Below are 27,859 nucleotides of genomic sequence, written 5' to 3' on the forward strand. Positions count from 1 at the left end.
ACGGACACGACACCCAGGAAGGGTCCTTCCTGGCACCAAGGGACAAGACCACTACAAGCAGAGAACCTGACTGCTGATCAGTGATGCTTTCAGAGAAACATCTTGATCAAAAGGGGTAAATGTTAAATGAACAAGAGAAACCTCAAGTAAATTGGACAGCCCTCACGCCCTATCACACATCATCAATTGCAGGAAGAGACATATGCTTGCATCTTTAACAGTGAAGAAAGATTTCTCTCCCCATCCAGCCAATGATAAATGAAGCAGCTCAGCCAATGAGAAGCAGCTGCCTCCCTGAACTGATACTTTCTCCCATAGCAATTCTTTTGGCTATTCTCAAATGAACTCATTTTGAGGGTAAAATAACAGGCGAATTTGCTTTTTAAGTTGACACATCTTAGTTCCTCTGCCCCTATTCAATTTTTAGGCCAAGACTTCTTAGAAAGGTATCATGCTGAAATTTCTTTCTCCCAAAAGGGGGAAACAATTCTAGAATTTGACACTAGTAACCAAAATACCAACCAGGTGAGTTAAATGACCCTTCAACATCTTTTATTTGCTGTCTCCAATTGCACTATAGTTGACTCTGGGGACTCTGATCATTTGTCCCTATTGGATCAGCCACCACCCTCTTTATGGGCAAAATCTTCAACTGACATTGGCAGAATCCACAGTGCACCTCCCATCAAGATTCAAATAGATCCCTTAAAACCTCTCCCCAGAATTAATCAATACCCTGTAAATAAAGGAGCCCTTCAAGGCATCAAGCCTATAACACAAGTTTACAAGGCTCAGGGCCTCATTACCCCCTCTACTAGTCCCTGTAATACCTCTATTTTACCTGTGAGAAAACCCAATGACCAGGGATGGAGGTTTGTCCAGGACCTCCAAGCAATAAACACTATTGTTATCCCTCGGCACCCTGTTGTTCCTAATGCCCATGTGCTACTGATATCCATTCCCACTGAAAGCAAAGTTGTCACTGTAATTGATCTGTGTAGTGCATTCTTTAAGTATTCCAGCTGATAAGGCTGGCCGTATCTTTTTGCCTTCACTTGGGAAGACTGGCAATATACCTAGACAGCAATGCCTCAGGGCTTCACAGAAAAGTCCCTCTTACTTTTGACAAACCTTAAAAGCTGATTTGGGGGGCTGAACCAGTGGTGTAGTGGTTAAGTTCGCGCACTCCATTTGAGTGGCCTGGGGTTCGCCGGTTCGGATCCTGGGCACAGACCTATGCACCACTTATCAAGCTGTGCTGTGGCAGGCGTCGCCCATATAAAATAGAGGAAGATGGGCACAGATGTCAGCTCAGAGCCAGTCTTCCTCAGCAAAAAGAGGAGGATTGGTGGCAGATGTTAGCTCAGGGCTAATCTTCCTCAAAAAAAAGAAAAAAAAAGCTGATTTAGATGATGCCCTTCCCTTTTTTCTTTTGGTATGTGAGAAGCATGAGAATGCCCTTGGGGTATTCACCCAAAAACATGGGGACCACCCCAACTCACAGCATATTAGAGCCAACAACTGGATCCTGTGGCACAAGGATATTCCCTTGTCTTAGAGCCATTCCTGCCACTGTCCTTCTGGCTAAGGCCACCAAACAAACAGGCATGAGATCCCCCTTAACCATCTTTGTACCCCATGCAGGAGAGGCCCTTCTAAGTTCTCATCATACTCAACACCTTTCAGTCAGTCATCTCACCTCCTGTGAAATCCCTTTGTTAACTGTCCTCACATAACTCTTTCTCACTGTAATAACCTCAACCCTGCTATTCTTCTGCCCTCGTTCAGTGACAAACCCCTCACAACTGCTTAACGCTGACAGCTCACCTCTTGACTCCCTGTAGTAACTTAAAGGAAATTCCCCTAGCCAAGGCAGATTTTTCACAGCTTGCTGGCGGTTTGTATTCAAAGGATGACAGTGGCAAAAGTCGTGCTTGGTGTGCTTTGGCCACTGCTTTTGAAGTCATCAGGCAGCACCTTTACCTCTGGCTGCCGCAGCCCAGCAAGCTGAACTGTGCACTCATACTTGGGCTTGTACTTTAGCCAAGGACAAAACCACAAACATTCATACCAACACTCAGTAGTCGGTATGCCTTTCAACTTTGGGATGCCACAGAAACAGCGAGGTTTCCTTACCTCTAATGGTGAAAAGATTAAAAACGGCTCTTATATCCAAAATCTTTTAGATGCCATACTCTTTCCAGCCACCTTGGCTATTATTAAGATCTCTAGGCATTGAAACTTGACAGCTTAGACACTAAAGGAAGCCACCTCACTGACATTTCTGCCCAAAATGCTGCTCTCGAGGAAACCAATAGCCAAGCCTCTGTCATGGTCCAAAAGGCTGTTTCCCCATAGGATAATTTGGAAAAACTGACTACTAAAGATGCCAAACAATTGGCCCCAGAAAAGGAAAAACAATATTGGAAATCTAATAATTGTTGGCTTGATAAAAAAAGAGAACTCTGATTTGGGCCAAAGAATAATCCACTCTTACCAGAAATTCTGAAATGCCCACTACTGACCATTGTACATGCATTAACCCACTGATTTACTGACAAAATGACAGCATTCATGAACAAATATTGGTGGGAAAATACTAATAAGGCCACGAAAGTGCCTACTTCACTCATCCCACCTGTCTAAAATACAATCCAGGGAAACCTGTTCACAGATCCTTTGCTCTCAGATACTTTGAATTGCTTAACGTGCCATACGAGGTTTGGCAAATGGATTTCATACACCCTCCTCATCTCATGGAGATGAATATGTTTTAGTCCTGGTCTGCATGTTTTCTCACTGGACTGAAGCCTTCCCTTGCAGACAGGCTACTGCTCTTCTGTGGCTGACGTCCTTTCAGAAAAGATTATCCCACCTGGGGAACTCCTCTCAAACTTCATAGTGATCGGGGAATCCATTGTGCCAGTCAGGTACTTTGACAAATCTGTGCTGTTTGGCCACCTTTACAAGACTTTCACTGTGCTTACCACCCTCAATCCTCAGGGTTAGTCGAATGCACTAATGGCACTATTAAGACTCAACTGACAAAATTTGTAGAAACTCCCCAAACACCTTGGCCAAAAGCATCCCCGTTGGTCCTTCTAAATCTCAGATCCACCTCCTCTGAAAATTCCTAAGCTCTCACCCTTTGAGACATTCAGAAGACATCCAATGCTCCTGGCCTCTACCTCTTTTGCTCTGCAGCTGATAGGAGGAGATATACCTCAATGTTGCAAAGGTGTGACTGCTTCTGTTGAAAATAACCTTGCTTTAGGACAGTAGTTTTTCACAGTGCACTCCTAGGAGCTGAAGACCTTAAGCATCACAACTTACAACCTGGAGATTTCATCTATTGGAAAAGACACCTTCAGAAAGACCACAAACTCACTGGAAAGGCCCCTATCACATACTTCTAACCAACCCTTGTGCCACCAAACTCCAGGGAGTAGACTCTTGGATTCACGTATCATGTCTAAAGAAAACACCAAGCCTGACTGGACCTGCACACCATCTGGTGGCCTCAAAACAAAGATTTCCCAGAACTGAAACAAACAACATCTGATGAGACAGCTTTCCCAAGATGTCTGGGCCAGGCCTGTATACCCTTTTCTCCCTGTTGCTTCTTACTTCATTTTGTCCCTCTCTTCCTTGGACGCAACACTCTTGTCTACATTTCCCAATCCCTTGACAAAAGGGGAAACCTATTCTTCCAACTATGGCCTTCCAGGTACACCCTCATTGTGACCCTATAACAAATCAATCCTTTTACTTGCTTTTCCTGAAGGGTTAGAAGGTTCAGAATTCAGTCTTTCTTTCCTCTGAACTATTAACTAATTGGATTCTTATGAAATTCATGGCTTTTGAATTTGCACCCTTACAGGCTAAATTACTGGAATACACAATTAGTTCCAAACAAGTCTTGTGAGGTAAGAATGCTGTTTGAAGTTTTGCTACTTTTGCAAGAAGTTCACCAGCTATTGCTTCGTGTTTATTCTTGCACTGTGTCTTCCCAATGCATTCAGTCAATTCTTTCAGTTGGGGTGTGCTCTTGCTGTATTCACTGTTCTATTTTCTAACTCCTCTGGAGAAATAGAAACTCAATTGCATAAAATTAGAAAACAAGAACACTGGCTACAACAGATTTCACCTAATGATTCATGGCCTTTTGATCCATTAAGCTTTTTAAGTTTTGTATCTGGTGCCTGCCAATCCTTTATAAAACACTGTACCAAATAAGGTGATGCTGGTTCAACACTTCAAGATGATCTCCCACGCTGACGACCCTGATAAGATACAGACATTAGATGGGAATGTCTGAGAGTTCTCCCTCCTACACCTCGTTACTTGAATGTGATCTCAACAGGTTTCCACTCTGTGCACTTTCCCCCTGACATGGGACCCAACACACCCAGGAAAGCAAGAAACAAAGGCTGATAAATATGGAAGTCCTGACTCTTGATCAGTGATGCTTTCAGAGAAAAAAAAAAATCTTGATCAAAAGGAGAAAATGTGAAAAACAGTAAAGGAGACTTCATTTAAAATGGAGTCAGGAAGCTAGAAAAGAGAACCCTCACACATTGCCATCTGACATCAATTACAGACCCCAACAGGAAAAATTCTCCTTGTCCAACAAGCCCAGCCTGTAAGAAACTGTCACTACTCTGAACTCTGCCTTTGCTCCAATGAACTTTCTTTCAAAACAACCCCTCCCCACTTGCTTCTTTTTCTCTATAAAGTAACATTCCTCTCTTTTGTTTGCTGTTCTTACCTATGGTGTTTGCTATAGCTTGCTTGTCCTACGTTGGGATTCTTCTGCTATTCCAAATAAACCCATTTCGCTTGTAAAATAACTGGTGGTTTTATTTTTTAGGGCAACAGCCTTATGCAATCATGAACTTCTTTAATGAAACAAGAGTATTAGAAAGAACTCCTTTAAAAGGAGACACATATATGCAACAATACAAATCAGAAAACAATATTTTGTATGCTAAAGAAATAGTACATAGATAATAGTGCTAACAACATGACATCATATAGACATATGTTTAAAGATACAAATTTCTTGGCGTTGACGCATATATTATGTTCAAGAAAAGAACATCTTTGTAGGAAATAGACATTAACAGTTAGGAGTGATAGGTGTCAACTTAAGCAAATTCAATAGTTATTTTACCATCAAAATGAGTTTATTCAGAAACAGACATAAGAATTGCCATTTTGGATGTGCATACTATCATGAACCATAAGCAAATTCAGAGAATACAGGAGGGAGCTGCTTTTATAGAGAAAAGGGGAGAGACAGGGGCTGCTTTACCTAAAGGAAAGTCCACTAGGGAGAGGAAGAGATCAGGGCGGGAAAGCCTCCCGGGCTGGGCTGCGGTGTTTCTTATTGGCTGGGCTGCAGTGTTTCTGATTGGCTGGGCTGTTGCATTTCTGATTGGCTGGGCTGCAGCGTTTCTGATTGGCTGGGCTGTTGCCCGGGTGGGAGAGACGTCTTCCCTCAGAGGTAAAGTGGTTGTACTTCCGGTTTGGAGTAACCGAGGATGTGCTGGGGCCGGGGCTGCCCTGCAGGCCTCCCTGCACAGCGTAGTTGAGGTTTCTCTAACTCATCTCCCATGAGGTATCTAGGAGGCAACTTAATCTCAAATGGTTCATTAAAAAAACTCTCTCATGCTTCCAACTTCTCTATTAAGTTTGAAAATATTTTAAAAGAAAAACAGCTTTATCGACAGAAGAAGATAAAATATACAGAACAAAACTGTATACTTTTGGTGGGTTCAAATACATCTCTATGAAAGTAAAGGGAGGGGCCAGCGCAGTGGTGCAGCACTAAGTTCATGTGCTCTACTGCGACGGCCCCAGGTTCACCGGTTCAGATCCTGGGCACAGACCTAGACACCACATGTCAAACCACACTGTGGCAGGCGTCCCACATATAAAATACAGGAAGATGGGCACAGACGTTAGCTCAGGGCCAATTTTCCTCAGCAAAAAGAGGAGGATTGGTGGCGAATGTTAGCTGAGGGCTAATCTCCCTCAAAAAAGCAAACAAGCAACTCAAGGGAAAGCTCTGGACGGCTACACATACAGAAGTTGTGGGGATGGAGTGTGAGAGGAGTAGATTCTGCCTGAAAAGGATGTGATTTTCAAAAGAAAAATTCATATATTATTATATAATTGTAATTGTTTTAAGTAAAGGAAACTGGGAAAAATTAAAAGTGAAAACTACCCATAAGCTAACTACTTTAACTTTTGTGTATAACCTTCCATTTTTGTGCAAACACATTCATAAATGTATAATTGACTATATAAATGGGATACGACACATAGTTAGGTAACCATTTTCCCCTTAACCAACACAAGCAGATGAACCAACCTCATCACAGGCTGCAGAGCCCCCACTGTGGAGGCACACAGTGTCCACCATGAGATACCCCTTCACAGGACCTCATTGAAGACACCCAGGGCATTTACGACAACTCAATGTTATAAACAACCTTGAAGTGAACATCTGCATTTAATACACTCATTTGTATGTAGTTCTCTGTAAATTTCTCTAGGAAATAGCTATAAAATAAAGGATAAACTAGAAGATAAAGCTATCCTCTCCCTTACACAAATGGTGTGTCATACGTCTCGGCAGGGGTCCTAAACAGAGGGTTTTTTCCTCCTCCTTCTTTTTGAAGACTGAACCACCTTAAAATCATTTTGGAAAAATAACTCCAGATCCTTTTCATGTTGATTCATGCTAAATCCATTAATCAGGATTCAACTTCAACTCCAAAAGAAAAGAAACTTTCCCCTGACCCAGCCCCACTTTTTCCCAGGGGCAGGAGCCCCCAGGCCTAAGAAACAACTGCAGTGAGGCCACACTGCATGACCCTGCCTTTGGTCTTGCAGGCTGCATCACACACCTAAGGAGCTGACACTAGAGCTGAAGCAGGTAAAGACATGAACCACAAAACTGATAGAGAAGTCCTCGCTCCTAGCTAAATTCGCATCATTCACATCACTGAATGTTACCTGTTTTTAGACTACATAATAAAGTAGCTACTGAGTTGATTCTTAATTTCACAAGGTAAGTGAGAAGAACACAAAGGCACATGAACCTCCACTGTTTTCCCCGGTTCCAGGGGTCAGCTAACTGACATGCAGCACTATACAACTCTGATTTATAGAAACGAGATCTGTTTTCTGAAGTCCAAACTCTAGCCAAGTAGGTTTCATTACCAAAAAGACATCTATGTGACACGCCATTAGCCACAACATCCCTTCCTACTATGATGAGGATGGCCAGCATCTGACAACCCAAGTGCCCTGGAGCTCCACACACGCTCCCTCACTGCTGTCTGGCTTCACTGCAGCTCCAGGCAGAAGGAATGTCAGCCCTTTCTACAGAGACTATCTCTTTCTACAAATGCTATTTTAACTATTCAAATTAATGTAACATATTCTATATCCCAGCTTGTAACCCACAGTAACAGCTTTACTGCTCTAATTTTAATAAAGTCTATTAAAGGAGAATGCCTGTCAAATGATGAGTTCACTAATTCATGTAAAAGTAAACCAATGCAACAGAAACATGACTATGGCTTTTATGCTTATTAATATAACTGTATCTAGTTGCAGTATAGAACTGAAAATGAAAGAAAAGTGGCATGAGAAAATATAGAAAATTCACATTTAGAGCCTTTCATTTGTGATCGGTATTTCTGTCAGTGCAATGAGGGAAAATGACTCATGCACTAGTTTGGGGGCATCACCCACGTAGGGTGGCCCTCCTTTCAACTATGAACCTATTGTTCTAAGCTGCCCAGAAACCACACCCCTGGACACTCTCCAGGCCTGGGGTTTGGGAATTGGAGTGGCGCCCTGAACCTACCACACCAGTCCACTGACCTCAAGCCATCTCCCCATGGACAGCTTGCAGCTGCTAGAGGCCACTGACTGCCTAAGAAAGGAAGCAATGGCACTCAAGGAAGGCAGCGTTCTCACTACCAACTAGACCCTAACCTCCAAGTTCCTGGTTATGTGAGGTGATAAATTACCTTCTTTGATTGAAGCTCACTGCGACTACTTTAAAGGAAGATGGTTTCTACTGTTTTGACAGCTTCTTGCAGCACAAACACAGGGGCTGGCACAAACACAGGCCAGCCACTGGGGTCACACTTAATCCCAGACTTGCACTATAAACTTTTTGGGGACTGAATGAGCACAACGTCGCACTCTCCAAAAGCCGTTGTGGTCACAAATAGCAGAAGTCAGGGTTGGTTGCTCACAATCCTGTAGGGAAAGCAGAACACAGCGGTTAACCTCGCTCCAAGGCTAGGAGGCTGAAGGGAGACCAAGGACAGAAAAGCAAGCAGATGAGGAAGCTTCCCAGGGACAGGAAAGCTGTGGACATGCAAGAATCAAACCGATGGCCTGGCTAAGAAGGGGGATTAATGAACAGCAAGGTAGATTACGATCCTGACTTTTTGGAGAAAAAGCTGGTAGTTTTTTGCTACCACAGATAATGAAGAAACTTAAGTAGAAGCAGTTTTATACTATTTTATATCCAAAATATATTAAGTCAAAATACAGTTCCTTAGGAAGACCAATTATTTATAGGACAAAAGAATTTCTATGATGTAAAATGCAGATACTACAAAATTTTAGCAAAATCCTGAAGCTTCAGGCTGAATACAGTTCTCAGGATTCCAATTTGATGCCTAGACACTGGGATGCTGGGTATACGTCTGGCAAAAACAATGAAACTGTGGCATGATTCTGACTAGAAAGACAAAATTTCACATGTTCCTCACATTGAGGGTTCTCTGTAACTTGTCAGGTCATAACTTCTATCTATCATCTACCACGGTGGCTAAGAAAACTGGATGATGAATAATCTCATGATGGAGAAATGGTACTGATTAAGCACACCGATATCTCATGTAGAGTGCGAACAGTGTAATTTCCGCCTTTCTTAATGGACTATTCTTTCTGGCACATCCACACAAATGGTGATCCGCTTCATGCTTTTTACACTGTAAGCAACACAAATCCTCACAAGTTAAGACTTTTAAACATCTGGTAGGACAGATGATAAGTATATTGATCAGTCATGACACGATTCTGTGTAAGAAAACCTACTACCGCCTATGGAAATTCTTAAATTTTCCATTAAATATATTTAACACAGCACTACAAACAATCACATATGAAGATAGCAATACAATACAGAATAAACGGGCATTTAAAATCAGTAGGAAGAGAGAAGAATTAATAAAATGGTCATTGAGACAACTGGCTAACCACTGGGGAAAAGGTTATCATAAACATAAATCAATAAATGAAGTGATTAAAAACAAAACAATAAAATCAGAAAAGCACTAGGAGAAAATGCTTGATAACACTGAAATGAGGAAATCTTGATCCTAGGCATAACACTAAGAATGGGAATCACAAAAGAAATGCTTCATTCATTTAACTACCAAAATATTTTAAACATTTATGTGGCAAAATAAATAAATATACTTTAAAAGACAAAGAAAATATATGCAACATATGTGGCTAAATATAATAGCTTTAATATTACTCAACTTTAGACAGAAGAGATAAATAATAACTACAAATCAATTACTTTAAAAAAATACAGCCAACAGAAACAAAAGAACAGCTCACTAATTGAGAAAATATATTTACAAGCCACTTATCTGACAAAGGTTTAATCTCCATAATATACAAAGAACTCACACAGCTTAACAACAAAAAAACAAACAACCCGATCAAAAAATGGGCAGAGGACATGAACAGACATTTCTCAAAAGAAGATATGAATATGGCCAATAGACAGATGAAAAGATGTTCATCATCGCTAATCATCAGGGAAATGCAAATCAAAACTACACTAAGATATCACCTTACACCCGTTAGATTGGCAAAAACATCCAAAACCAAGAGCGACAAATGTTGGAGAGGTTGTGGAGAAAAAGGAACCCTCATAACTGTTGGTGGGAATGCAAACTGGTACAGCCACTATGGAAAATAGTATGGAGATTTCTCAAAAAGTTAAAAATAGCAATACCCTATGACCCAGCTATCCCATTACTGGGTATCTATCCTAAGAACCTGACATCAGAAATCTCAAGAGTCCGTTGCACCCCTATGTTCATCGCAGCATTATTTACAATAGCCAAGACGTGGAACCAGCCTACATGCCCAGAAACTGATGATTGGATAAAGAAGATGTGGTATATATACACAATGGAATACTACTCGGCCATAAAAAAAGACAAAATTGGCCCATTCATAACAACGTGCATGGACCTCGAGGGTATTATGTTAAGCGAAATAAGCCAGTCAGAGAAAGACGAACTCTATATGACTCCACTCATAGGTGGAAGTTAGTATATTGATAAGGAGATCAGATCGGTGGTTACCAGGGAAAAGGGGGGGTGGGGGGAGGGCACAAAGGGGGAAGTGGTGTACCCACAACATGACTAACAAAAATGTACAACTGAAATCTCACAAGATTGTAATCTATCATAACATTAATAAAAAAAGAAAAAAAAATACAACCAACAAAATAAACTGGGGAAAAGAATTAGATATTTATAGAAAGATATTCCACCTCATTAGTAATAGTGGACGGGTAAGGAGAGGTGTAAACACTTAACAACTCATTCTTTGAGAACAGGATTACAAAGAAAACAAAGGAAGTCGAAGATTGACGACCACCAGAGATCACTCCTCTCATAAACAGAGATGCAATAATCCTTAACAAAAATTAGGAAATGAATCCAACAAATTGTAAAAACAATTATACATGTTTATATAGTTGACCCAATGGGATTTATCCCAAGAATGGAAGCTTGGCTTAACATCTAAAAATCAATTAATGTAACAAACATTAATAGGATATATGACAAAAACCACAATGATCAGTGACGTCAGCATCATGGCAGAGTGAGCGCTTCCCTCAGACTCTCCCCGCTAAGAGACATTAGAAAGGACATTCATAAACCAACAGAGGACAGTCACACAACACAAAAGTCGTCTGAGAGACGCACACAGCCATGTCTGAAGGAGGAGGTGCTGGACTCCCCAGACGAAGTGGAAGGAGGTAAGGGGATCTCCTCTCCCTCCCCCAACGTCAGCAAAACAGGGGGCGGTACTGTGCGCGGCTCTGAGAGGAGGGTGGTGGGGCGGCCCTCTGCAGGAACACATTCGCTCTCCAAGCTCCCTCTCAAGCCATGGGAAAGGCCCACACGGAGGCAGCAAAGCTATTGTGGGGTGCTCTTCATCAAGCCAGCACCCCAGGAGAGCAGATAAAGAGGGCAGAGAGAGAACGACACCAGGATCACGCAGTCCAAAGACAACAAACCCCTCCCACTGCCTGGCGCTCCGGCTCGGCCAGTTGTCCAGAGCGCCCACAAATATGTCAGAAAAGCAACAGCCATAAGCCAGTGAGCCAGATGTCACGGTAGGCTCAGAGTACACAGCTCTTGACCCCTACCCACTGTCGGCAGGCAGAAGCTACAATCAAATGCTATCACTATGCGGAGGCACAAATCCACACCATCAAACAGTATGAAGAAATATACTAATACTCCAGAACAGAAGGAAAATGACAAGCACCCAGAAATCAATACTGAAGGCACAGAAATTTATAATCTAAACGACAGAGAATTCAAAATAGCTATCATAAAAAAACTCAACGAGTTACAAGAAAATACAGATAAGAGAGTTCAACGAAATCAGGAACTTCTTCACAAAAGAGATGGAAACTATAAAGCAAAACGAAGCAGAAATGTTGGAGATGAAAAACACAATATATGTGCTAAAAAAACATCTGGACTCTCTGAATAACAGACTGGTGTTATGGACAAGAGAATCAGCAGTCTGGAGGACAGATAGATAGAAATGCTAAGACTGAAAAGAAACAAAAAAGCTCTCTGGGAAATATCTGACTCAATTAGGAAATGCAACATAAGGATTCTAAGCATTCCAGAGGAAGAAGAGAAGGAGAATGGAGCAGAAAGCTTGTTCAAAGAAATAATAGCTGAGAACTTCCCAAACCTGGGGAAGGAGTTGGAAATCCATGAAGAAGAAGCCAAAAGATCTCCTAATTACATCAACGTAAAAAGACCAACTCCAAGGCATACAGTAGTAAAGCTGGCAAAAGTCAATGACAAAGAAAAAACATTAAGGGCAGCAAGGCAGAAGACAGTAACCTACAAAGGAACCCCTGTCAGGGTTTCAGCAGGTTTCTCAGCAGAAACTTTACAGGCTAGGAGAGAGTGGAACGACATATTCAAATCTATGAAGAACAAAAACTTTCAGCCAAGAATACTCTATCCAGAGAAAATATCCTTCAGATATGATGGAGAAATAAAAACTTTCCCAGATAAACAAAAGCTAAGGGAGTTCGTAGCCACAAGACCCCCCCCCCCGCCCCCGCCGCAAGAAGTACTCAGGAAGGCCCTCATACCTGAAAAAAAAGAAAGGGCTTACAAAGCCTTGAGCAAGGAGATAAAGAGGTAGACAAAATCAGAAAATTGCAGCTATCAGAATACAGATAAAGGGAAGGAAAACACCAGAAGTAAACATAATCTCATCATCGTAACCACAAACTCACAACACAAGATGGAATAAGTCGTGACAATAACAACTTAAGAGGGGAAGAGGGAAGGCATGGAATCAGCTTAATCCAAGGAAATAAGAGGATATCAGAAAATGGACTATCTCATCTACGAGATTTTTTTTTTTTACAAACCTCATGGTAATTACTAAACAAATAATCAGAAAAGAGACGCAAATGATAAATAAAGAGAAAATTAAGAAAACCATCATGGAGAACTACTAAACTGAATTGGTGTATACTTGGGAATACTTGGGAATACAGAATACTTGGGACAAGAAAAAAGGGAAATACAGACTAACCAGAAAACAAGCAATAAAGTGGCAGCATTAAGCTCTCATATATCAATAATCACACTAAATATCAATGGATTGAATTCTCCAATCAAAAGACACAGAGTGGAGGGATGGACTAAAAAACAAGACCCAACAACATGCTCCCTCCAGGAAACACACCTCAGCTCTAAAGATAAACACAGGCTCAGAGTGAAGGCATGGAAGACTATCGATACTCCAAGCTAATGGCAAACAAAAGAAAGCAGGTGCTGCCATCAGACAAAGTAGACGTCAAGAGAAAACGGGCAATGAGAGACAAAGCGGGGCAGTACGTAATCATAAAAGGGACATTCCACCAGGAAGCCATAACACTTATAAATATATATGCACCCAACACAGAAGCACCGAAGTGCATACAGCAACTGTGATCAAACCTCAAAGGAGATATTGACAACAAACACCACAACAATAGTAGAGGACCTTGACACTTCAGTTACATTGATGGATAGATCATCCAGACAAAAGTCAACAAGGAGATAGTGGACTCAAATGAAAAACTTGGCAAGATGGACTCAAGAGATATAGATTTAAAACACTGCATCCAAAACCAGCAGAATACACATTCTTCTCAAGTGCACATGGAATATTCTCAAGTTTACACCATATGTAGGGAGACGAGGCAAGCCACAATAAATTGAGAGGAGTGAAATCATATCAAGTCCCTTTTCTGACCATAATGTTACAAAACTAGAAATCAACTACAAGAAAAAAGCTTGGAAAGTGACAACATGTAGAGACTAAACAACATGCTAGTGAACAACGAATGGATCACTGAAGAAATTAAAAGAGATATCAAAAAATATCTAGAGACAAATGAAAATGAAAATACACCATACCAACCCCTATGGCATGCAGCAAAAGCAGTCCTAAGAGGGAAATTCACAGTAATACAGGCTCATCTTAACAAACAAGAAAAATCTCAAAAAAGGAATCTTAAACAACAACTAACAGAATTAGAAAAACAATAAACAAAGCCCAAAGTCAGGAGGAGAGAAATAATAAAAATTATAGAAGAAATGAAATTGAAACAAACAAAACACTAGAAAGGATCAATGAAACAAAGAGCTGGTAATTTGAGAAGATAAACAAAATTGACAAACCCTTAGCCAGACTCACTAAATAAAAAGTCTCAAATAAATAAAATTAGAAATGAAAGAGGAGAAATTAAAGTAGATACCATAAAAATACAAAGGATTATAAGAGAACACTCTGAAAAACTATATGCCAACAAATTGGACAATCTAGAAGAAACGGATAAATTCTTAGACTCATACAACCTCCCAAAACTGAACCAAGGAGAAATAGAGAATCTGAATAGACCAATCACAAGTAAAGAGTTTGAAACAGTAATCAAAATCCTCCCAAAAAATAAAAGTCCAGGACCAGAAAGCTTCTCTGGAAAATTCTACCAAACATTCAAAGATTTAATACCTATCCTTCTCAAACTATTCCAAAAAGTTAAGGAAGACGGAACACTTCCTAACACATTCTATGAGGCCAACCACATCACCCTGATCCCAAACCCAGACAAGGACAACACAAAGAAGGAAAATTACAGGCCAATATTGCTGATGAACATAGACAGAAAAATCCTCAAAATATTGGCAAACCGAATACAGCAAAACATTAAAAGATGATACACCATGATCAAGTGGGATTTATACCAGGGACTCAGGGATGGTTCAACATCCACAGATCAATCAGTGTGATACACCACCTTAACAAAATGAGGAATAATAACCACATGATCATCTCAACAGACGCAGAGAAAGCATCTGACATGACCCAACACACATTTATGATAAAAACTCTCAATAAAATGGGTACAGAAGGAAAGTACCTCAACATAATAAAGGCCCTATATGACAAACTCACAGCCAATGTAAGACTCAACAGGGAAAAACTGAACACCATCCTTCTGAGAACAGAAACAAGACAAGGGTGCCTCAGGGCCAGCCCAGTAGCATAGTGGTTAAGTCCACACTCCACTTTGGCAGCATGGGGTTCACAGGTTCAGATCCCTGATGCAGACCTAGCACTGCTTGTCAAGCCACACTGTGCAAACATCCCACATAAAGTAGAGGAAGACTGGCACAGATGTTAGCTCAGCGAAAATCTTCCTCAAGCAAAAAGAGGAAGATCAGAAACAGATGTTAGCTTGGGCCAATCTTCCTCAGAAAAAAATAAAATAAAATTTAAAAACTAAAAATAGGGGCTGGCCCAATGAGGTATTGGTTATACCCGCACGTTCCACTTCAGTGGCCCAGGGTTCGGGAGTTCAGATCCCAGATGCAGAAGTAGCACTGCTCATCAAGTCACACTGTGGCGGCATCCCACATGAAGTACATGAAGATTAGCACAGATGTTAGCTCAATGACAATCTTCCTAAAACAAAAAGGGTTCAACTGGCAACAGATGTTACCTCAGGGCCAATCTTACTCATAAATAAATACATAAATAATAAAAACTAAAAAACAAAATAAAGTAAAAAACAAGGGTGCCTACTCTTGCCACTCTTTTTGTTTTTTGAGGAAGATTAGCCCTGAGCTAACTACTGCCAATCCTCCTCTTTTTGCTGAGGAAGACCGGCCATGAGCTAACATCCATGCCCATCTTCCTCTACTTTAAACGTGGGACGCCAACCACAGCATGGCTTTTGCCAAGCGGTGCCATGTCTGCACCCGGGATCCGAACCAGCGAACCCTGGGCCGCCAAGAAGCGGAACGTGCGAACTTAACTGCTGCGCCACTGGGCCGGCCCCTTGCCACTCTTATTCAACATAGTACTGGAGGTTTTAGCCAGAGCAATTAGGCAAGAAAAATAAATAAAAGGAGTCCAAATAGACAATCAAGAAGTGAAACTGTCGCTGTTTGCAGATGACATGATTTTGTATATAGAAAACTCTAAAGAATCCATCAGAAAACTATTAGAAATAATCAACTACAGCAAAATTGCAGGGTACAAAATCAACTCACACAGAGCAGTTGCATTTCTATACTGTAATAATGAACTAACACAAAGAGAACTCAAGAATGCAAACTAATTTACAACTGTGACAAAAAGAATAAAATATCTAGGAATAAATTTAAGGAGGTGAAAGAATAAAATATCTAGGAATAAATTTAAGGAGGTGAAAGACATATACACTGAAAACTATAAGACATTATTGAAAGAAACTGATGATGACATAAAGAAATGGAAAGATATTTCATGCACATGGATTGGAAGAATAAACATAGTTAAAATGTCCATACTACCTAAAGCAATCTACAAATTCAACGCAATTCCAATGACATTCTTCACAGAATTAGAACAAAGAACCCTAAAATTCCTATGGGGTAACAAAAGACCCTGAACAGCTAAAGCAATCTTGAGAAAAAAGAACAAAGCTGGAGGCATCACAATCCCTGACTTCAAAATATACGACAAAGCTATAGTAATCAAAACACCATGGTACTGGTACAAAAACAGACACATATATCAATGGAACAGAACTGAAAGCCCAGAAATAAAACCACACATCTATGGACAGCTAATCTTTGACAAAGGTGCCAAGAACATACAATGGAGAAAAGATAGTCTCTTCAATAAACAGTGTTGTGAAAAATGGACGCCCGCATGCAAAAGAAGTATACTGTTATGTTATCTTATGCCATACAGATAGATACAAACTAACTGAAAATGGATCAAAGACTTGAAGGTAAGACCTGAAATCATAAAACTCCTAGAAGAAAATATACGCAATACACCCTTTGACATCAGTCTTAGAAGGATCTTTTTGAATACCATGTCTACTCAGGCAAGGGAAACAAAAGAAAAACAAACAAGTGGGACTTCATCAGACTAAAGAGCTTCTGCAAGGCAAGGGAAACCAGGAACAAAACAAAAAGACAACCCACCAACTAAGAGAAAATATTTGCAAATCATATATCTGACAAGTGGTTAACCTCCAAAATATATAAAGAACTCACACAACTCAACAACAAAAGAAAAAACAACTCAATCAAAAAGTGGGCAGAGGATATGAACATTTTTCCAAAGAAGAGACACAGATGGCCAACAGGCATATGAAAAGAGGTTCAACATCACTAATTGTCAAGAAAATGCAAATCAAAACTACACTAAGATATCACCCATTAGAATGGCTAATCACAAGACAAAAAATAACAAATATTGGAGAAGATGTGGAGAAAAAGGAACCCTCATACACTGCTGGTGGGAATGCAAACTGGTGCAGCCACTATGGAAAAGAGTATGGAGATTCCTCAAAAAACTAAAAATAGAAATACCATACGACCCAGCTATCCCACTACTGGGTATTTATCCAAAGAACTTGAGATCAACAATTCAAAGAGACTCATGCACCCCTATATTCACTGCAGCCTTATTCACGACAGTCAAGACGTGGAAGTGACCCAGGTGCTCAACCACTGAGGACTGGATAAAGAAGATGTGGTATGTACATACAATGGAATACTACTCAGCCATAAAAAAGACAAAAAACTGTCTCATTTGCAACAAAATGGATGGACCTTGATGGTGTTATGTTAAGCAAAATAAGCCAGACAGAGAAGACAAACACCGTATGATTTCACTCATATGTGGAAGATAAACTAGCACGTGGACAAAGAGAACGGTTTAGTGGTTACCAGGGGGGGAAAGGGTTGGAGGTGGGCACAAGGAGTGAAGGGGCACATTTACATGGTGACTGACCAATAGTAACGTACTACTGAAATTTCACAATGTTATAAACTATTATGACCTCAAAAAAAAAAAAACTACAATGATCATTTTAATAGATGCAGAAAAAGCATTTGACAAAATTCTTTCAAGATAAAAACTCTCAATCTGATAAAGGACCTCTAAGAAAAACTCTTAGCTAACACCATACTTAACTGTGAAAGCCTTAATGCTTTCCCCTAAGATCAGAACAAGTCCAGGAGGTCCACTCTTGCTGCTTCCATTCAACACTGCAATGAGGCACTGGGGGCTCCAGCCAGTGCAGTGGGGGAGGGGGACGTGTGTGTCAATACAAGTAAGAAAAAATAAAAATTGCCCATAATCCTGCCACCAACAGCAAAAACCTTAGTATATCTCTTACAGGGTTTTCACATTAATGGATTATATAATACACTGGGGTTTTAATCTGTTTTTCACTCAACTTGATAATAAAGATATTTACAACATTAATTTTAAGATATGCATAGTGTTGTATTGTATAGTCACAACTGACTCTTTTTAGCTGTTATAAACACCACTGTGGCTAACTGTGCACACCCTTAATTAAGAATTTTCAGTCAAGCTTCACTCCTTGTGCAGTCACCAAGTTCTACACCTCCTACATTTTCCACGAAACTCGACTGCTACCTTCTTATTTTAAGCCATATCATCCCTTAAGTCACTGGGAGTAGGAATAGTGTATTAACTCATTTTTCTAACTCCAGTCTCTCTCCTTTTCAGTCTAACATCTATTCTGCAGTTAAAATTATCTTTCCAGAATTTTGATCTTACTATAATCTTCTTAAAACATCCAGTATTTCCCACTGTCCATAAGCTCAAGTTCACACTTCATAACACAGCACAGAGGGAACTACAACAATCTAGGCCAGGGGTCCACAAACTATGGCCCACTGGCCAAATCTAGTCCACATCCTTTTTTGTACTTCCCACAAGCTAAGAATGGTTTTTGTAAATTTTTTTAAGTTATAAAAACAAAAAAGAATATTCATTCATATGTGGCCTGCACACCTGGTCCTTTACAGAAAACGTCTGTTGACTTTTAACCTAGCCCAACAATTTTCAGGTCCAAAAAACTGGCTGTCAAACATCCTTATATGCCAACCACATCAAGCTACTTAGAATTCTTTGAAGAGGGGCTGGCACTGTGGCCTAGTGGTTAAGTTCAGCACGCTCCACTTTGGCAGCCCAAATTCAGTACCCAGCTGTGGACCTACACCACTCGTCAGTGGCCATGCTGTGGCAGCGACCCACATACAAAATAGAGGACTGGCAAATACATACATACATAGATACATAGATACATACATACATACATACATACATAAAACTTAAAAAAGCATTCCTTGAAGAGTGCCCTTGAGTCTTTGGCCACTGCGCTTGTCTTTCTCCCAGCTTTCATCCTTGAAGATCCAACACTGCCAGGCCCCATGGCTCTTCCAGCTTACCACATTCTACACCAGGACTGCCTGCACATGTCTGTCTCCTCATTGGAAGCAAAGCCCTAAGAAACACAGGCTTTTGTTTATTCATCTCTGCAACCCTGACACCTAGCATACGACTTGGCACATAATATGTATTCCACGAATCTTTGAAGAATACATTTTAAAATGATGATTCAATATAAAACGCAGGCCTCTAACATCAAGAGATAAGTCACGCAATCATGGAAAGACTGCACAAAGCAATGCACATGAGGTGCCACTGTTGATCAAATTTGCTCTCTAACACTGGACAGAAAAACAAAGAGACCACCAGACAAAGCTCTAGAGCTGAGAGTCAGGAAGCACGCTGGGCTGTCTGCCAAGTACGATTCCGAGTTAGGCTTCAGTGAGAGAACTGGAAGGAGGGGGAGCTTGGAGATTTACTGTGGGGTTTAATTTCTATCAACTCAATGTTCTTTGATAGAGGCCAGTAAACACTGTAGTCCTGTTTAATTTCCTTTGGCTCCTAAAATTTGCTACTTAAAATGGCTCTACGAAGAGACTGGTACTCATGAAGCCCTGGGATTTACACGAGTTACAGATGGACAGTTTTCATCATGGCTTCTGCTACTGTCCCATAAATGGTGGCTAATGTTGTTAGCCCTCTATGCTCCAGGACTAAGATCCATATCCTTGTGAGAAATGACTGGGTGTTTTAGAAATTCTCCCTGCCAGGCCCCTCCATCTCCCTATCGTCCATTTCTTCTAATTATATGTCAAAGATAGTGAGGATAAAGCAGCTTTACCTGGTCACTACCCATATCACAGCCCCTGGGTTGGTCAGACTGTGGGCTCTATTCCAGGACAAAAGATGGTTCTGCCCTAGATCAATGGTTTCAACTGCCGGCTCCTGAGAACAGTGGAGTCGCCAGAAAGGACCCACAAATTCACAGCCACTCCCACGACTGGCTGTGGGCTAAGTAAACAATATGTCACCATATATAGAAGCTATTTTTTCATGTAGGTAGTGTTACTAGATTCATAGTAATTTTGTCATTTTTATCATCTCAATTAATACATACTTCTCACAATTACCGCCATGAGATGAAGAGCCTTGAAATTTTTTTGACATGAGAAAAGTTTTTAATAACTGAAAACACTGGCAGTCTCTGATACAAACTCCCTGAGGGCAGGACGTGTGCCTCTCCAGGTCCTGAAGCTCACCAGCCCTCAGCCCCGGCAGGGCAGCAGCCCAGTTTAATCGGAGCTGTCTGGTGTCCACTTTCTCTGAAGAGACCCCACAGCATTAGGAGGTCACGTGCACAGTCTAAGAACACTAGCCTGAGGGAGGGACAATAGTAACTGACCACAACATGAGGGCAGTCCCTGGGCACATCCTCAGGGCCAGAGCTAAACCCAGCCCCAGCTCTACCACCCACCACAGTGCAGCTTACACAGCGCAGCTCTCCTCTGAGGGCATTCCTCTCTTCTGAAGAATGTGGGAGGTGAACGTAAGGCTGGATAGCATTTACACACCAAGAAAAGAGAGAGGCCTGTTCCTTTCTTGAGATCAGAAGAGGAACTCGAGCAGCAATCCTAGCTGAAACACCACAAATATAAAAGCAGCAGCAGAAAGGGGTGAGAGACTGTAAAGCCATGAGAGCACACTGCATGTCTGCTGGTCACCAAACACCCACCCAAGGACGAGCACACAGCGGAGCTCAGTCTATGTCTGGGGGAAGAGCTCTGCTCCTCCCAGCATGTCACTCTGTAGTACGTGAGACTGCACTGACCTGAAAGGCAGGCGCACCCTTGCTAAGCACTGTGACTTAAAAGGGGTCACCCTAAATTGGCAAAAACACAGTCCACGTAGAACCACAGTGCCTCATTCCCAGGAAATCTCCAAACGGAGCTGGCGTTCTGGCTTTTTAGGACATGGCACCATCTGGTGGTTAACAGAGTAAGTGCAGTTACATGCAGAAAGCCACAGAAATATACTCAAAGATTTTCGCTTATAATCAGAAAGGTTCTTGGAAGAAGACTACATTCCTAATCACATTGGAAATTTTTTTCATCTTTCCACAATACTGCTTTGTAATAGGATGGAAATAACATGGGGAAAAACAAATTTATAGCTGAATTTCATTCAAAACCCCCATTGCGACAAAGAGTGAGCATAGTAAAGACAGTAAACCACAGGAGTTGAATATTTTGAAGCAGGTGACATAAAAATGTGAAATGGATCCTCCATAGTAATGGAAGCTCTCTGAGAAATGGGAATTTGGTTCATTACTGTCCTACCAAGTCTTTCAGTTCACAATAAACCGTAGTTCTCGAACTTTCCAGTCCCAGGACCACGTTAAGCACTCAAGATTACTGAGCACCCCAAAGAGTTTTTGTCCCTATAGGTTACAGCTGTTGATATTTACCATGTTAGAGATTAAAACTAAGAAAACCTTAAAAGCACTGTCACTTCTTTTAAAAATAACACTAGACATTTAAAAAAGAGACAAACAGTACTATTACATGTTTGCAATTATCTTTTTTGGCTTAAACAGAGCTGGGTGCTCACGGCTCCTGCACTCCATCTACAGTAATCAATCAATCAATCAATGAGAGTTTCTAGTAACCTATTTTACTGTAAAACTAATACATGCTCATTATTTAAAAACTTATTATATTCCAAAAAATTTAACAAAAATTACTGTCAATCCCACAATCCAGAATACTCAAGTTAACCACTGGTATATTTCCCTGTTTTTTTCCTAAACTTAATAGGAAATATCTAAAACGTAAGCTCATTTCTAAAGTATACAGGTGCTAAGAGAATAATTATAGACAGGAAACCCTCACTCATGCATTATTTAAACTCTACAAGCAATCCCCCGTGCAAACACATGGTGGGCCCTGCAAGAGCTCTGACTGAATGCGGGAAACATCGTGCACCGGACGGAGCTGTCCCCACAGCACCCAGCTACGTGTACCAGCACCGGCTCTGGAACAGAGTTACCAACAGTGGCTGAGGACAAGGCAAGAGAGGAGCTACCAGCCAGGCTGTAGTGCCTGCCTCAATCCAGCCCTGGCAGTCCAGCCATGTGGATGCCAAGAAGGCTCAGGGAGGCCCACCCGCACCCCAGAGAAGCCCTGGGAAGGAAGAGAGCAGCAAATATGAGCATGGAAGGACGACTCTCCCCTCCCTGGGCCCTGAGGTCCCTGGGCCCTGAGGCAGGGTGACCGCAGGTGAAGAGGGAGGCCAGCAGTCCGGAGTGCCTGCCCTCAGCAGACCAAGGTGGGGCACCCGGTCAGCGATTAGGAGACCAGTCAGACGGCAGGAGCTCTGGAAGGGGAAGGAGAAGGAGACGCCACAGGGCATGAGGTTTCCCTGTGGAAGGAAAGGGTGTCCGTGAGGGGTGGTGAGCATGCAAGTTGTAGGTTGTTGATAGACACTGGGCATCAGCAGCACTGGGCGGGCGCTGAGAGCCCCAGACTTGGGGTAGAGAAGGCCAGTAGGGGGCCCCGCAGGGAGGGCCAGGGGCCCTGACGTGCGGGGGTTCTGTCAGACTTGGGGGGTGGGGGACGCAATGTCTGATGGAGGATATAAGAGACAGCAGGAGAGGACTCGCACAGACACCATGAACACAGATCTCTGCAGGCGTCTGGTGCAACAAAAGCAGAGAAGTGGTGTGGGAGCTGGTGGGGAAGCAGAATAAAGAAAAGTTGTCTTAACAATGGTGGGGTCAGCATGTTTGTGTGCTGATGGAAGTTTTCCCAAGAGAGCAAAACAGTGAAGGGGAGGGAGGGGGAGAGCGGAGGTGGGGGGAAAGAGGAGCGGTTAGGGGGGACAGGGGATGGGGAGGGGAGGTGAGGGGACAGGGAGGGACAGAGATCTGTTTGAGCAGCAAACACAGAAGGACCACCTGAGGCAGAGCCTTGAACACCTGCCTGCAGGTGTGGGCGGAGCAGGCAAGCACACATGCACGTGCTGGGATCCGCTTCTCTCCTGCTGGCCCCAATTTCTCAGGGGAGGAGGAAACAAGGTCCTGGTGGACAGTGAGCAGGGGAGAGGCAACACTGAGGGTGTGACAGAGAATAAAAGGCATGAGGGACACATAAGAACCTACCTCCTCCCACCCAGCTCCAGTCACCTTCATCCCTTGTTCTGATTCCTCACTGCCTCTTAACTGGTCTCCCTGGTTCCTATAACCCTCTCACAGGACAGCAGCCAGGGACCCAGAAGCCTGCTCAAACCCTCACTCCAGTTCCAGTCAAAGGGCCTGTTACTCTCTCAACCCATTTCCAACAGCTGACCCCTTCAACCATCCAGGACTCCTCGAACACATCAGGCAGGCTCCCATCACAGGGCCTTTGCGCTGGGTTTTCTCTCTTCCCAGAACTCACTCCCTTACCTCCTTTACTACTTTGATCAAGTATCACTTTCACATCAGGAACAAAAAGAGTATATAAATTGGACTTTTATCAAAACAAAAAACTTTCCTGCTTCAAAGGACACTCTGAAGAAAGTGAAAAGTCAACCCAAAAATGGGAAAAAATAGTATTTTTTCATATCAATATTATGAAAAATAATATTGGCATTATTCATAATAGACAAAAAAGTGGAAATAATCCAAATGTCAATCAGCTGATGAATGGATAAACAGTGAGGTCTATCCACACCATAAACTATGATTTAACTATAAAAAGGAACGAAATGAACTGGATGAACCTTGAAAACAATAAGACAAGTCAAAGAAGCCAGTCACAAAAGATCACATATTCTATGATTCCATTTACATGAAATGTCCAGAATACGCAAATGTACAGAGACAAAATGTAGATTAGTGGTTGCCAGGAGTTAGGGAGAGGAGGAAATGGGGAGTGACTGCTGATGGTACAAGGTTTCTTTTTGGGATGATGAAAATGTTCTGGATTTTCTGTGCTCTGTTCATTGACATACTCGTTTCCACACTAGTAATTCTGGTATATAACGGGTAGTTACTATGTGATGGATGGGTGGGTGGATGGAAGGACGGGTGAGTAGGAGGATGGGTGGATGGATGGGTCAAGAGAGGGAGGGAGGGATATTCCTCTTCTAGAGGGAGCCTGGAAGTCCCATGTCAATCAGGCTCCTAGAGGTGTACATCAGGGCACCCAAAGCCCTCTCTCCTGTCGACACCCCTTCTTCCTTTGGTCTTCCTTCCCCTGCTTGGCTGCATCCCCACCGGCCCCACCTCTTCTCCAAGGCAGAAAAAAAGAAACGTGTTCTTCAAAAGTCTATAAAGTGGATACGAGCTCTCCTTCACAGCACTCTCTCACTTTTCTTTTTAAAAACAAGTCTATGAAACAGAAATGCGTTAGAGGAAATGGACCTATAAGAGGTTCCACAAGCCATCTGTTACAGTTCTAGAAAGTGGCTTATCCTAAAGATGAGATTGTTTGGATAGGCTCTTTTCTGGATTCCGTGAAACCCATCAAGCATCATACAATATACAGAAGACAAATTCCTACAAGATTTCAGATGCCAAAAAGGCTGGACCATTGTGATAAACAGCATAACCTCTCCTTCCCTAGTTCTCTAAAGAGAAGACAAAATGACCGAATATATTTTTAATTTTAAAAAGCCACCAAACTTTTCCTTCACTTAAATAAGCTTTTCCCTTTGGTCATATGGTTCTTTTTCTCTTAATGCCATGATTGAGACAATTCATACTGGTCCAAGAAAAGATAAAAATCTTCTAATGCCAAAAAACACCTCCATCTCGAGATTCCCGTAAAATGAAAAGCAAATGTCCACCTAAGCAGAAGCCCCCCCCACCCCGGGCCCTGCCCTTCCCCACACACCGAGCCTCTGCCTCACCTCCAGGCTGCAGCCTGCGCCTGCCAATGGTCTCCCCGAGTCCACCCTTCCACAGAGGGACCCCTCATCTGAGCAGGGGGAGGAGTGGGAGAGGGGATGTGGGGAGGGGATGGAAGAAAGAAGAGAAGGGGAGGGAGAGGAGGGCGGGAGGCCAGAACCTGCGGATGCACAGGGCAGGACCTCAACGTGGCCCAGGGAAACATCTCTAAAAGCACATTTTTTACTCAGAAAAGACGAGAAGAGGTGTTCAAAGCGTGTTTGCACACCTGGTTAAACGGTTCCTCTCGGGACTACCACCCACAACAGCGCCATTTCCCAGCGTGCTAGGCAGGGGCTCAGGAGCCCTGCGTTCCAGGGCAGGCACAAAGGAGCTGTCCCTACTGTCCCCTCTCCCTCATTCCACTAGCTGAGCTGGAGTTTCCTCAGATCTAGGAGAGCAGCCTACCTACCCTCCCCCACCCCTTTGTTCCAAGAAAACAGTTCTAGAACAGGCAGCCTATGAACCAGCCTGTTCTAATTCTGCTATTTACAATAATAAAATCACAGCCCCCGACTAGGTCATCCCCAAGACATGTCTAGTACTTGCTTATACACTGTCTTGTTGTTCTACGGAATCGCTTAGAAAACCCAAGCAGAAACTCTGCTGCTTTGGGTCTCTGCATCTCTCTGCAGCCTCCTTCCTCTGTCATTCCAAGAAAAATGGAGTTTCCCAATCGTCAAGGCAGACAGGTCACCCCATAGCTTCAACATGTGCCCCAGACAGCTCCTGTTAGGCAAGGCATGGCCTTCCAAGAGGCAGTCCTGGTGAGTGGTAGTTGCCATCTCATGCCCAGAACTCAGAGACTTCTTTTTCTGCTGCCCGCGTGGAAAATGAGCAAACTGCACAGTAACATGGCCAGCTCTTCCTGCACAACCCCAACCAGTCTCTCTCTCACTCAGGCCCTCCCAGCCTCACTCCCCATCACCACCCAGGCTACCATGGGGGCGAGGAAGGAGAAAACAAGGAAACATCATTAGTCAGCAAGAAAGTTCCAGTACTCTTTATACACAACTGAGCAAGAGTAAAAATACTGGTTTATCATCAGCATAACTGAAAAGTTATGAGCTTTTTCGTGCCAAAAGAGAACAGGCCTTACCTGGTTTTCAATACCCAAAGCTTTGGGAGGACCTCCCACCCCTACTCCCAAAAAAACGCACAAGTCCGGCGGCAAGACATCCAAACAGGGTTATTTTGCAGGGAGTGGGGATGGGGGTGGGTGAGGTGGATGAGGACGTGACCCCACCAGCACAATAGATACCCCCTAACTCTGAGGCCCTGATCCCAGCCTAGGTGCACCCAGGGAAAGAATGGGGTTAAACAAGGGAAGAAAAACATTCAAAACCATGTTCCCTGCATGGACCTCTATCAATTTCCCCTCCTGCTTAGTGCAGTTGTTGGCTGCAGCCACTGCAGAGAAATTACAGTAGCTTTACTCTGGCTGCACAGGGCTGTCCTTGGGCATGCTCAGTGGCCTTTTCCGGCAGCGCAACCATTTCGTGAAATGGAGGCAGCTCCAGGCAAAGAGCATTCTGGAGCTGCAGGCCCACAGAGCACCTGAAACCCTCAGATTAACAAACATTTTTAAATAACCTGAGTTTTCTCAGAAGGAAACCGTTTGTACATGTATTGTCTTCACCTTAAAAATGGTGAAGGGTCCTTCTACAGAAACCATCAATATAGCTCATCCCACACACACATATACAAATCACTCCTCTGAGGGTGTCTAGGTATCAACTTTGCTTACAAGATATTAACAAATAAAAACCTAGGCAAGGAACCTAAGGTCAAGTCTAAAGGAACAAGAGTCACTTTACCAGCCCTCTCAGAAGGAACTCACCTTGGAGAGGTGCCTCCAGAGCCAAGAGCCCACATGCTGGAATCACAGAGAAGCAAACCTGCAGCACACCACACACAGCAGACCCTCCCCGCTGTGCTGTCCTCCCACTGCGGGCGTGCCCCAGGGTGGGTCTCAGGCCCGGAGCCCACCACGAGGAAAAAGCCGCCCGCCCCCCCCCCGCCCTCCGGCCCCGATCATGTACACAGAGCAGATTCTAGGGCAGCTGGCCTCCTCCCAAACATCTCCACCCACCCCTCACTCCCAAAACTTCCCCTTTAGGGAAGAGACCCTTTTACAGCTGTGCCAGCCCTCCAATCAAGTCCAAGTTGTAGTTAACACAAAACAAGAAATATTTGAAGTTCTTTTTTTAAAAGGAAGTAACATCTTAAAAATACAGTATTCAGATTTCATGTAAACTGCAAAATAAAACCAATTATTATTTCCTATTTTTAAGGTTATACGAAAGTAAACAATACTAACTTTTCTTTATAAATGCTCTCTGTAAACCACCCCCCTGCCCTGCTGTCTCTCTGGTTGGGTGCTGGTGTTGACTTGGGCCAGTGGGCTGTGGCTGAACCCTAGAACCATCACAGGGAGGAGGTAAAGTCAAAGACCATCGACAAGTCAGAAAAATGAATGACAAGTTGTTCCTCTTTAAATACCCAAATTTCACTCAGCCAAGAGCAAACAACGAATACACAGACGAGACTAGAAGCTCCCATGTCAAAACACAGTGTCAACAGATCCACAGCCATTTACAAACCCACCTGCAGCTCACACAGAGCACGTAAGACAGTCCTGCCCCTGCCCAGCTCCCTCTCCCCAACCATACAAAGGAAAGAAAAGGCAGACTAAAGAGAAATGAATGCATATGCTAATAAAAATAAATATAACCACTCAGTATTAAGAAAATGCACTTAAAGCAACAAAGATACCATTTTCCACCTATCAGATTGGCAAAAAATTTTAAAGCCTGTTGACATGAGAATACGGATAAAGAGACAATTCTC

General features: G+C 42.6%; 1 protein-coding gene across 13 annotated transcripts in view; it reads right to left on the minus strand.

Annotated features, from left to right (window-relative positions):
- Positions 1 to 27,859, minus strand: part of EHMT1 (euchromatic histone lysine methyltransferase 1) — a 197,031-nt gene that overhangs the window by 119,746 nt on the left and 49,426 nt on the right. The window contains exon 1 of one of the 13 annotated variants that reach the window (XM_044778232.2): positions 8,049 to 8,119. The exons of the other annotated variants lie outside the window; for them this stretch is intronic. The gene's annotated coding sequence lies outside the window, so the exon portion shown is untranslated. Of the gene's footprint in view, positions 1 to 8,048; positions 8,120 to 27,859 lie in introns of those variants that run through there. 13 annotated transcript variants of the gene reach the window in all.

This window comes from Equus asinus, chromosome 10, assembly GCF_041296235.1.
Source record: "Equus asinus isolate D_3611 breed Donkey chromosome 10, EquAss-T2T_v2, whole genome shotgun sequence".
In the NCBI taxonomy this organism is placed as follows: Eukaryota; Metazoa; Chordata; class Mammalia; order Perissodactyla; family Equidae; genus Equus; species Equus asinus.